Below are 10,163 nucleotides of genomic sequence, written 5' to 3'. Positions count from 1 at the left end.
CCGGGTGGAAGAGCGGAGTTCGGAACCCAAATCCGGCGCTTATGAGAACTAGAACCAGAGGAAGAAACCAAATCACGGGTGTGCTTACGAGACTCCTCGTATGTGAGCTGAGCTGTCTCCGCATTAATGGCCTTGTTCACAAGAGCCTGGAAAGTATTGCAATGGTGCAAGTGGAGATCACGACGCAACTTGGGGTTGAGACCCTTCCGGAACCTAGCCTGCTTCTTAGCGTCCGTGGACACTTCTTCTGTAGCATAGCGGGCGAGGTTTTCAAACTCTCTACTGTAAGTATCAACAGCCATCTTACCCTGGGTGAGACTACAGAACTCTTCTCTCTTGCGGTCAATGAGAGCCTGAGGAATGTGATGCTCGCGAAAAGCCTCAGTGAAATCTCTCCAGATCGGTATCTGGCCAGCTGGAAGCATAGCCTCATAGTTCTGCCACCAGAGACTAGCAGGACCTTCCAGGTGATATGCAGCATAAGTGACCTTGCACCTTCAACTACGTTCGCAGAACGCAGCTTGTGTGTGATACTACGGAGCCAGTCATCTGCATCGAGTGGCTCAATGGAATGATGGAAGGTAGGTGGTTTCAGACCAATGAAATCATAGATGGCCGCTGACTCTTTGCACTGGGGTGTGGTGTTCTCCTCGATACGTGCTAACAAGCGGTCAGACTCATGCTTGTTCCTCTCCATCTCTAACATAAACTCTGCCAACGAAGGCTGGTCGGGAGGATCCTCCTCATCCCTACCACCTCCGTGGTTCAGGCAACGAGCAACAGAACATCGGTAAACTGATGACATCCTGAGAAGCGGAACCAAGGACGGGGTCAACAACAACTATAGGATGCAACATGTAGCATAAGAAAATTTAGTATCTCTCAAACTCCTAGGACGAATCCGGCAGCATAACGGCAGTAAAATGCTCAAAATGAGACATTCTGCAAAGGACGGGGTAGCACCTTACTCAACATCATCACTCAAGGTTCTGAGATATTACTAAACAGGCTACACTGGAGGTACTCAAACTGGGATATGACTCTGATCAACCAATCCTGAGAGACTACAGAGTAGTAACACGTGATCCTGATAGACAGAAGAGGAAGCCTAGTTCCTTAACCCCGTAGGAAATATAGGATGACTCAAATCAGAAGGGCATGAGGTAAAGAAGTAAAAAGAGCCTTACGTTCCCTTCCACAATCAATTCCCTTACATAACTAAAGAATTTCTAGACTCAACTTCGACCAGGTTGGCTTGGAAATCCTACAGGCAGTCAGGCTCTGATACCAAAGCTGTCGGGACCCCGATTCTAAGTCACACCGATCTAGCCTGTAACACCTCATATCACTTTGCAGCCTCACGCACGGTACTCCCACGGGTGTCGCCTTACCATGGCCTGGGACCGTTTGCGCCTTTTGGCTCACGTATATGACAATGTCGCTAGCATCCATATGACAGAGAACCCGGGCCGACATGGCTAGTCGTGAACCCAAAGCGGCACTAACGTATGGCGACAGGCATACATGAATCAACATCGAACGTGTCGGTCAGCAGCGTGTGAATCCGGGCTGTAGCATTGGGCTAACAGGACTCCGGGAACTCGGGCTGTTGCAGGCTAGGCAGGACTCCGGATGTCACCGCGTGACATTTCCCCGAAGGGACAGACACAGGAACGATGTGAAACACATGCCGGCTAGTTAAGTGTCCAGAGCAGTAATGCTGGGCTAGCAGGACTTCGGTGAACCGGGCTGTAGCGGACTACTATGGCTCAAGGAGGCACTAGACTACATTTCCCCATAAGAGAGGCTGCCAAGGATAAACAACTAGATTGTCGGATCCCACACATAGCAGTACACGTTACACGTACGCATAACATGCAAGTATGTGCTGTACAACATGGCATCACAACATAACGCGAACTCATATAGATAAAAAGGCCCAGAAGAGCCACATAGCATTAAGTACAAACAGGGGTCACATGACCCATCATTCAGAGCATACAAGCAACGGAAGCATTACATGTCTGAGTAGAGACAACTACAAAAGAAAAGGGCTGAGAAGCCTAACTATCTACAAGACCCTCCCAAGGGTGCAAGATCGTAGCTGAGGTACAAGCTACTCGTCGAAGTCGAAGCGGAACTACTAGTAAGACCGAAGTCTCCGCTGCAAAAACATAAATAAAGCAACATGAGTACAAAGGTACTCAGCAAGACTTACATCAGATCCTATCATACATGCATTTGTATCAAGAAGGTAGTGTGGGGTTTAGTTGCAGCAAGCCAGCTTTGACTTAGTGGCTATCCTGTTCTACAACTACGAGAAACTTCTTTGAGGTAAGAAGGCGCACACGAGTCCACTAATCACCACCTCAATACACCACTATGGGTTCATTCCCGTCTCACTACGAGAAGCCATCCATAGCACTCACACTTATCTTGAGCATTTTAGAGTATCCACTTCAAGTTGTCTATGTACCACGTAAGCATCCAAGAAGTCCATAACCGAGGACACGGCTATTCGAATAGATCATGATAACCCTGCAGGGGTGTACTGTGTCACACACGCTCTCGCCACTTACCGCCATGTACATGTCATGTACCTCGGCAACCTTCAAGCGGAAGCCTGGCGAGGGTGTCGGCCACGACCTGACTAACCACACAAGACTCTAGTCCAGGTTTATCGCCTATTCGGGTTCCATCCGCAAGGAGATCCGGCCGGGGTGTCGCTCACGGCCCCAAACGATGTGTACAGGGTTCCCGAGCCCACCATCCGGGTGCCACTCGGTACACCGGGCCACGTGTGCCTAGTCTGTCCCAAGCCCACCCTGCCGGGTGCCACTCGGTAGAAAAATAGCACTACCTACAAACACTAGAAACTAGTTGCAACTCCTGGACAGAGATCAAGTTGGTTAATAAGTCGAGAGGGGCACTTAAGCATTCCAATGTGTGGTAGTAGCTAGTCATTGGACAACATACACAGAACTCAGTGCTTAAGGGCGGTTCCAGTGAGACAACCCACCATGTACTCCTACATGGCCTCTCACCGCTACCTTTACCAAATCATGTTCACACGCTTAACTCTCGTCACCAGAACATATCGCAACACTCCAATTCATTCCCAATGAACCAGACCTGACACAACTCTAAGCAATAGCAAGCATGGCATGGTAGGAACACAACATGGCTCAATCAACTCCTACACATGCTAGTGGGTTTCAACTATTTACTGTGGCAATGACAGGTCATGCAGAGGAATGGGTTCAACTACCGCAGCATAAAGTAGCAGTTGAATCGTTGTTGTCCTAATGCAGTAAAGAGAGCAGAAGCGAGAGAGTAGGATTGTATCGGGATGCACAAAGGGGGTTTGCTTGCCTGGTAGATCAACAGGGTGGCACTGCTCCTTAGACAGGTACTCTGGAACACTCTCCGGAGCAGGACCTATCGAGAGGGAACGGTGTCGACAGTCAAAACACAATCATATGCAACAATATGATGCATGAATATGTGATGTATTTTGAGCCAATGCAATTAGCATTCAACTTGGAAGAGATCCATTTGAACCAAAGGTTCAAATGCAACTCTAATTTAAATCCTTATATATGCCATTTATATGTTCTCACTTATACAGTAGGTATAAGTTGGTTTGTCATGCATGAAACTAGTACAGATGGATAGATTGCATTTTTCTGATAATTTTTCATATATAAATTATTTAAATCTGAGCTACGGTTGAATTTCTATGATTTTTAGAAGTTTATCTCATTTTCTGGAATTTCCTGATTTATTTTAAACCAGAAAATGAATAACTGCGTCAGCATGACAGTGGCATGACGTCAGCGAGTCAACGTGGCTGACCAGGTCAAACCTGACGTGTGGGGTCCACACGTCAGTGTCACAGGGTTAAACAGGGGTTAGTTTAAGCCTAAAATAAAAGATTAGGGGCACCGGGGCCCACTGTCAGCGTCAGGGGTGTGATTAGCTTAAGCTAATCACCTGACGAGCCGGACCTACCTGTCGGGCCGGCGAGGTCAAAGGGGTCAAACCCCACCGGCGTTTAGCCGCCGGCGAGGCCGAACGCGGCGGAGGGGCTCGGGATCGCGTCTCCGACAACCAAAAGGGCCGCGGAGACCATCTCCGAGGAGCCCTGGCTCGCACGCATCCCTTGGGACACGCGGGAGACCGTGGGTGTGCCGGGGCTCGCCGGAGCAGAGCTCGCGGCGGCGGCCGGAGCACGGCCAAGGGCGGGCGCAGCGCTGCGGTGCACGGGGGCGTGAGCGGAGAGGCGCTACGGCCTCCTGGCGTCACCAGGAGCACGGTGACGCGCTCGGTTGCGGGCTGCGGTGGCCAGGGCAACGGCGGTGACATGGATGGCGGTGAGGAGCTACGACCATGGAGGGGGTCGGGGCTACAGCGCGGGAACGGAGAAACGGAGAGAGGGGAACGGGGCAGGAGCTCACGGTGGACTCGACGGCGTCGTCGGAGAGCTCGGGGACGCACTGGAGACGGTGGGGCCGCGAAGACGATCTCCGGCGGCCGGAGATGAGGACGACGGCGATGGAGGCGCTCCAGGGCGTTCCGGCTTGCGTGGCTCAGCGGAGGGTTCAGCGCGAGGACGCGGAGCTCTTGGACACGACGGAGGTGCGAGGGGATGGCGGGGAGCGCGGGGCAGCGAACGACGGCGACCGGCGCGTTCGGGCGTCGCGGGAGAGAGCGGGAGAGAGGAGGGGAGAGGTGCATGAGAGAGGGAGTCAGGCCAGGGGGGAGCTGGACGCTTCTGGCGAGGCCAGGTCGAAGAGGGGAGAGGGCAGGCAGGCAGCTGCCGTGGCGTGCATGCGCGCGGTGTGCGGCGACCACGCGCCCTGTCCCTCTGGCGCGAGGAGGGAGACGACTGGCGCTGGCCAGTCAGCTGGGCCGGCCTGCTGGGCCAAGCCAGGCCGCACAGTGCCAGGCCGCAGGTAAGCTCCCTTTTTCCTATTTCTTTTTCTTTTCTAATTTTCTGACATTTGTTTGGTTTAATAAAAATACTAAACCATTTTATTTACTTATGCCAATTTTTGTAGGGGCTAGTGGTATTATTCCAGAGCTCCTCATCAACTAGCATAATTTTTGGACAATATTCTATATATATAACAATATATATCCAAAGCAAATAATTACTGCTTTAATTCCAAATGCCCAAAATAAATATTTATGAGCTTCTGAAAATATTGGTTTGATTTTTATCTCTGTCCAATATTTCCAGAGAGCAACATGAACATTTTCTTGGACCCTTTTGGAGCAATTTTTTTTGGGTCATTTCCAGAAATGATTCTGAGGGTTTCACAGATCCCCACTTCAAATTTAAATGGAATTTAAACATGATGCACACATGACTAGCTAGTCTAGGTCATGCCAGAACTAGGGATGTGACACTCGGTTATCTGCTTCTGGGGGTGGCCTCGCCCCTTGCCGGGCTCGCCTGCCCGACAAGGGAGGCCTTTCTCTTGGCGATATCCTGCTTCTCTGGCTCGATCTTGGTCTCTCTGATCTGCGTGCTGGTCCTTTAAATCTCTTGATTCCTTACACTCTAACTTGGTCTTGGTTTTGTCCGTGCACGAGTCAGGGGAAAATGCACACCCCTGTATATTTTCCCCGACATAAGCCCCTGGGCCTGAGCCACATGTGTCGCGTGGCACGTTGGGTTAGGCCCCAAACAGTGCGCGGACACGTGGCAGGAGAGGGCTGCGCGTGACGGTTTGCCACGATGACTAGTCAATCCAACGTCCACTTTTGCGCAATTACTGTGCGTCGTGGGGTTGTGGGACTGTTGCAGTTAAGGTAAAACGGTAACTTTCTGAAGCGTCCCGCCTCTGCCCCACTCACCCCCCTTAAGAGCAGGGAAAAACAGAGCGGCACGATTCACCTGTCTCTTGCCCCGCTCCCCCATCTTCCTCTGCAAGCCAAGCGACCGTTCCTCATCTCGCTCCTTCCTCCGTCGCCGCCTTCCACATCGAATCCCTCTTCCCTCCGTGTTGCCGCGGGAATGGGGAAGAAACCCACGGAGAAGAGAAAGCCGACGACCGCGACGAAGGAGGCCGCCGCCGAGGGGAGCAAGAGGTCGGCGGAGCTGAACAAGAAGCGGAGCGAAGATGTTGTCTTCGTTTCGTCGACCTTGAGCGGCCCTGTTCTTCAGGCGAAGTACGTGTGGGGGAGGCCTGTTGAGAAGGGTCATGGAGCGCCCATGGTTTATGAGGCGGGGGAGGTGGATCCGTCGGATTCTTATCAGTTCTTCGCCGCTTACTTCATCTGCGGCCTCTGTCCTCCATTCTCCGAGTTCTTTGAGGCGATTATGAACCTCTACGGGTTCCATCTCCTCGACTTCACGCCCAATGCGATGGCGACTATGGCCATCTTCGCGCATTTGTGCGAAAACTTTGTCGGAGTGAAGCCCAATGTGGACCTGTTCCGGCATTACTTTGTTTCGCGTGTCGAGGGCAGAGTCAACCGCCCCGGAATCATCAACTGGATGCCGCGCTCGAAGAGGATGATTTGGGATTACCTCCCGGGGTACCAACGTGAGAGGTGGGATGAATGGAGAGGGGATTGGTGCTGGATCCAGGACAAAGAAGCCCCTGAGTTTTGTGAAGCATGGCAGGAGTGCGTCGAGCGCGGCAAGGATTGGAGCTTAAGAGGTGATGAGGACATGACTACCTTGGATCCGACCAAAAATATTGCATACATGCATATTTTTTAGGTGATTTCTAGTGCAAACTATTCAATAATCTATTTATGTTATCCAGAACAAAAATACTTCACACACTTTTGTGTTTTGTCTAATTGCATGTGTATGGGACATTTGTACAATCCACATATGAAGATAAGGCAAAAGGAGAAGTTTAGGTTCTGTTCAAAAATTCCTCTCACGTCACTTTTGGGCCAAGAGAAGATAGAGTCCAAGTCTCTCATGTTCTGGATTCAGATTCGTACTGCACACACATACCTGACTCAGAACGCCAACAACTTTTTCATACGGATTCCGAATTGGGTGATTCTTTTTTTTGTTGGAAAGTAGATTTCGTCCTCTTTCCAACCCAATTGGATTCACCTTTAAATTCGTCCGGAGCGTTGAGATATGGACAAAACAATCTGACGCTTAGCAGAATCCGAGTCAAACAACAAGTCCAAAGCTGTTGCATCACCTCCACTTGGGCCCATGAGCCTTGTACGACCTAGGGTTGGTTTTAGGCTGCCTTGGGACGTCCTCCCACCTCCTTGGCCACCACCCCTTGCTCCTATATAAGTAGATCCATCTAGTAGCTTTTTCCTTGGGTTTTGTTTAGATTAAAAGTTCGCCAAAACTGCAACTTCGCGTACTTCGTTTGTGTTCAACGACCAGACAAAGGCGTCACAGAACCCCACCTTCATTAATAAAGTTTTCCTCTTTTATTCGCAATATCCAGATTGCAATCTCAGTTTCTTGCTTGTTCTTTGTTTGCTCGCAGGAAATAGATCCTCGTGGTCAGGTTGATCGTGCTCCGGCATGGTCAATAACCCTTCGGAAGTTGGTTTAGCGATTGCTAAGGCGCGACGTCTTCGCACGTTCGTAGTCGGATCGTCAAAGTCGACTCCCACAGAAAATGATTGCTATCTCATTGAAACATCGGGACACCTTTGCCTCTATCAAGAGGGCTCACTGAGGATAGGCTGCGCCCGGCAATCAACAGGATCACCCGTCTAGCAGCTGTCGGGTTAACCATTGAGCATGTGGGGGCAGATTTTCTCCTCCGCCGCATCTCACCGCTGCAGGAAAGGGATAGGCCTGCGTGGCTGTATGGCGGTGCTTCAGATAGGATGAGGCTGCCTCCAGGATTGGCCAACAACTTATCAATCTATGGCCATGCTTGGTTGTACGACCAACTGTTTGGTCGCTTCGAGTTGTTCAAGCTCCCGGCAACCGTCATTCCTCTGAACATCAACTCCGCCCGGGATCAGATATTGAAGTGGATGCCGGACTGCAACGCTGAGGGAGTATCGAGTACTTGGCAGCTCCCTTCCCTTGACGAAGAGCTCCAGTGGTCGAGCACTTTGGTGGAGAAGGCCACTAGGACCGAAGATGGAATGTATAGACGCACCTCCGCTGCGGAGGTGGCATATATTCTAAAGAGAGTCGTGGAGGACAAGGCTGTCCGCCTTGCGGAGATGGAGAAGGCCGCAAAGGCTGGGAAAGGCAAAGGGAAAGTTGGGGACGAAAGTTCTTCCCATGGCGGCAGTGAGGCGCAGGCCACGAAAGGATCTGCCGGGGAAGAGCTTGCCGGGGCTGACTTTGCCGGGCTGGATGCCCTGGCCACGGCAGCGACGGAGCTTCAGGAGGGGAGAGGAGGAGGAGAGGGAGGAGGACGCGACAGCGGCCCCTGAAGATGAGTGGCTTTCGGCAGGACCGCAAGCCCCCGCACCAGACCTAGACCAACGCACCCGCAGGCGCGCCGCAACCCGAGGAGCGGCGACCTCCAACCCAGCGCCGGCCACCAAGAGGGTGAAGAAGACCTCCACCAAGTCTACCAAGGTCGAGGTGGCGTGTCGCCAATCCCCTCGCCTTGCTCAGGCCAAGGCTCCTTCCACCAAATGTCCGGCGGCCATGGAGGCGGAGTCCAGCCCCCGCTCCGGTTCGAGCTCCTCGCAGAGCTCGTCTTCCCCGGAGCTCTTGATGTCACGGCAGGCATCAAAGCTGCCGGGGAGTTCCACCCTTCCGTCTCTAAAGAGAGGATGGGAGTCTCCTCCTCCCACGGAGTTCAACTTGAACTCTATGCTCATTGCGGAAGAGTAAGGAGGATTTCTCTTTGTGGTAGATATCTTTCTAGGCGGATTTGAATGCTTTTGCTGACTAACCTCTCGTTTTTGTCGTTGCCGACAGAGAAGTGGAGGAGGACATGGAGACCCTCATCCACCGTTCCCGAAAGAGGCTCCGGGCCTCGGGTCGCTGGAGGGCGTAGAGGGCTCAGTTTCGGTGGGGAAGGACGCAGAAGACCCCATGCCGAGCCCCCAGCCCAGCCCCCAGCCTGGGAGCGGAGACTTGGCCCTGCCTGCCGGAGCCGATGGAGGCAGCCTCCCCCCCCCATGCGGAGGAGGACGCGAGACGATGCAGGGTGAGCCCCTCCCTGAGGGGCATGCCTCCTCTGCCGCTCAAGCTGAAGAGGTCGTCGTGGAATCCTCCGCGGCCGAGACTATGCAGAAGGCTGCCGAGCCTACCCTGGCAGAGGACGAAGCTCGCGACCCGGCAACAACTGTTGCTGGGGAAACAAAGACCCCTGCCCAGTAGACTTCCCCAGGTATCTTGCTTAATTCTTCTTTTCTTTTATACTTTGGTTGCTTCCACTGGTTTTTTCGTTCGCTCAAGATTTCCGTTTCTTCATCGTTTCTGCCCCCAAACCGAAGAATCAGATCTGCTGGAGGTGGTCGCTGACATAGGGTGGGCTGCCGCGGATGAAGTTGTAGAGCTCGTAGCCGCCGAGGGGCAATATCTCGCTGCCGGGGAAGCACGAGGTTCCCTGGCAGTGGTGGAGCACTCTCTAGAGAGCGCCCCGGTAGAGGAAGTGGTTATTGAGGCGAAGATTCCTCTTCAAACCATGGGCCCACTCCCCTCTTCCGGGGGCGCCGCTGAGACCCCGCCGTCTTCCTTAAACACGCTGGCTATGGTGCTGTCGTTGCCTGATATCGGAGCCCTCGGCCCGTCCTTGACGGACGCAGAGCTCGACAAAGAGCTTCAGCGCCTTCTGGCACCGCTATATCTGGGAGGCGGGGAGGCCGACGACTCAGCTGCCATCACTATGAATTTGTCCTTCATGGAGTCCATGGCGGCGGTCGTGAAGGAAGTGCAGGTCCGGCACCATCAGAAGTGGCAGGAGCTTAAGGAACAGCGCGAATCCGCCGGCAAGGTGGATCAGAAGCTGAAGGACAAGTGCCTGAAGCTGCGCGAATGGCACGACAAGCAGTTCAAGGCGCTCATTAGGCAGCAAGAGACCCTTCAGATGATGAGGGAGGATGTCATGGCTCGGGAGGGGCGCCTGGCGAATCACAAGGCATCTCTGGACGCCAGGGAGCGAGAGATCTCCCTTTGGGGGGAGAATCTTGAAGCTACCCTCCGTGCCAAAGATGAAAGTTTGGAGGCCCTGGTGCAGCAACGCACA

Source organism: Aegilops tauschii, chromosome 7, assembly GCF_002575655.3.
Source record: "Aegilops tauschii subsp. strangulata cultivar AL8/78 chromosome 7, Aet v6.0, whole genome shotgun sequence".
NCBI classification, from domain to species: Eukaryota; Viridiplantae; Streptophyta; class Magnoliopsida; order Poales; family Poaceae; genus Aegilops; species Aegilops tauschii.
This window is presented reverse-complemented; position numbering follows the sequence as displayed.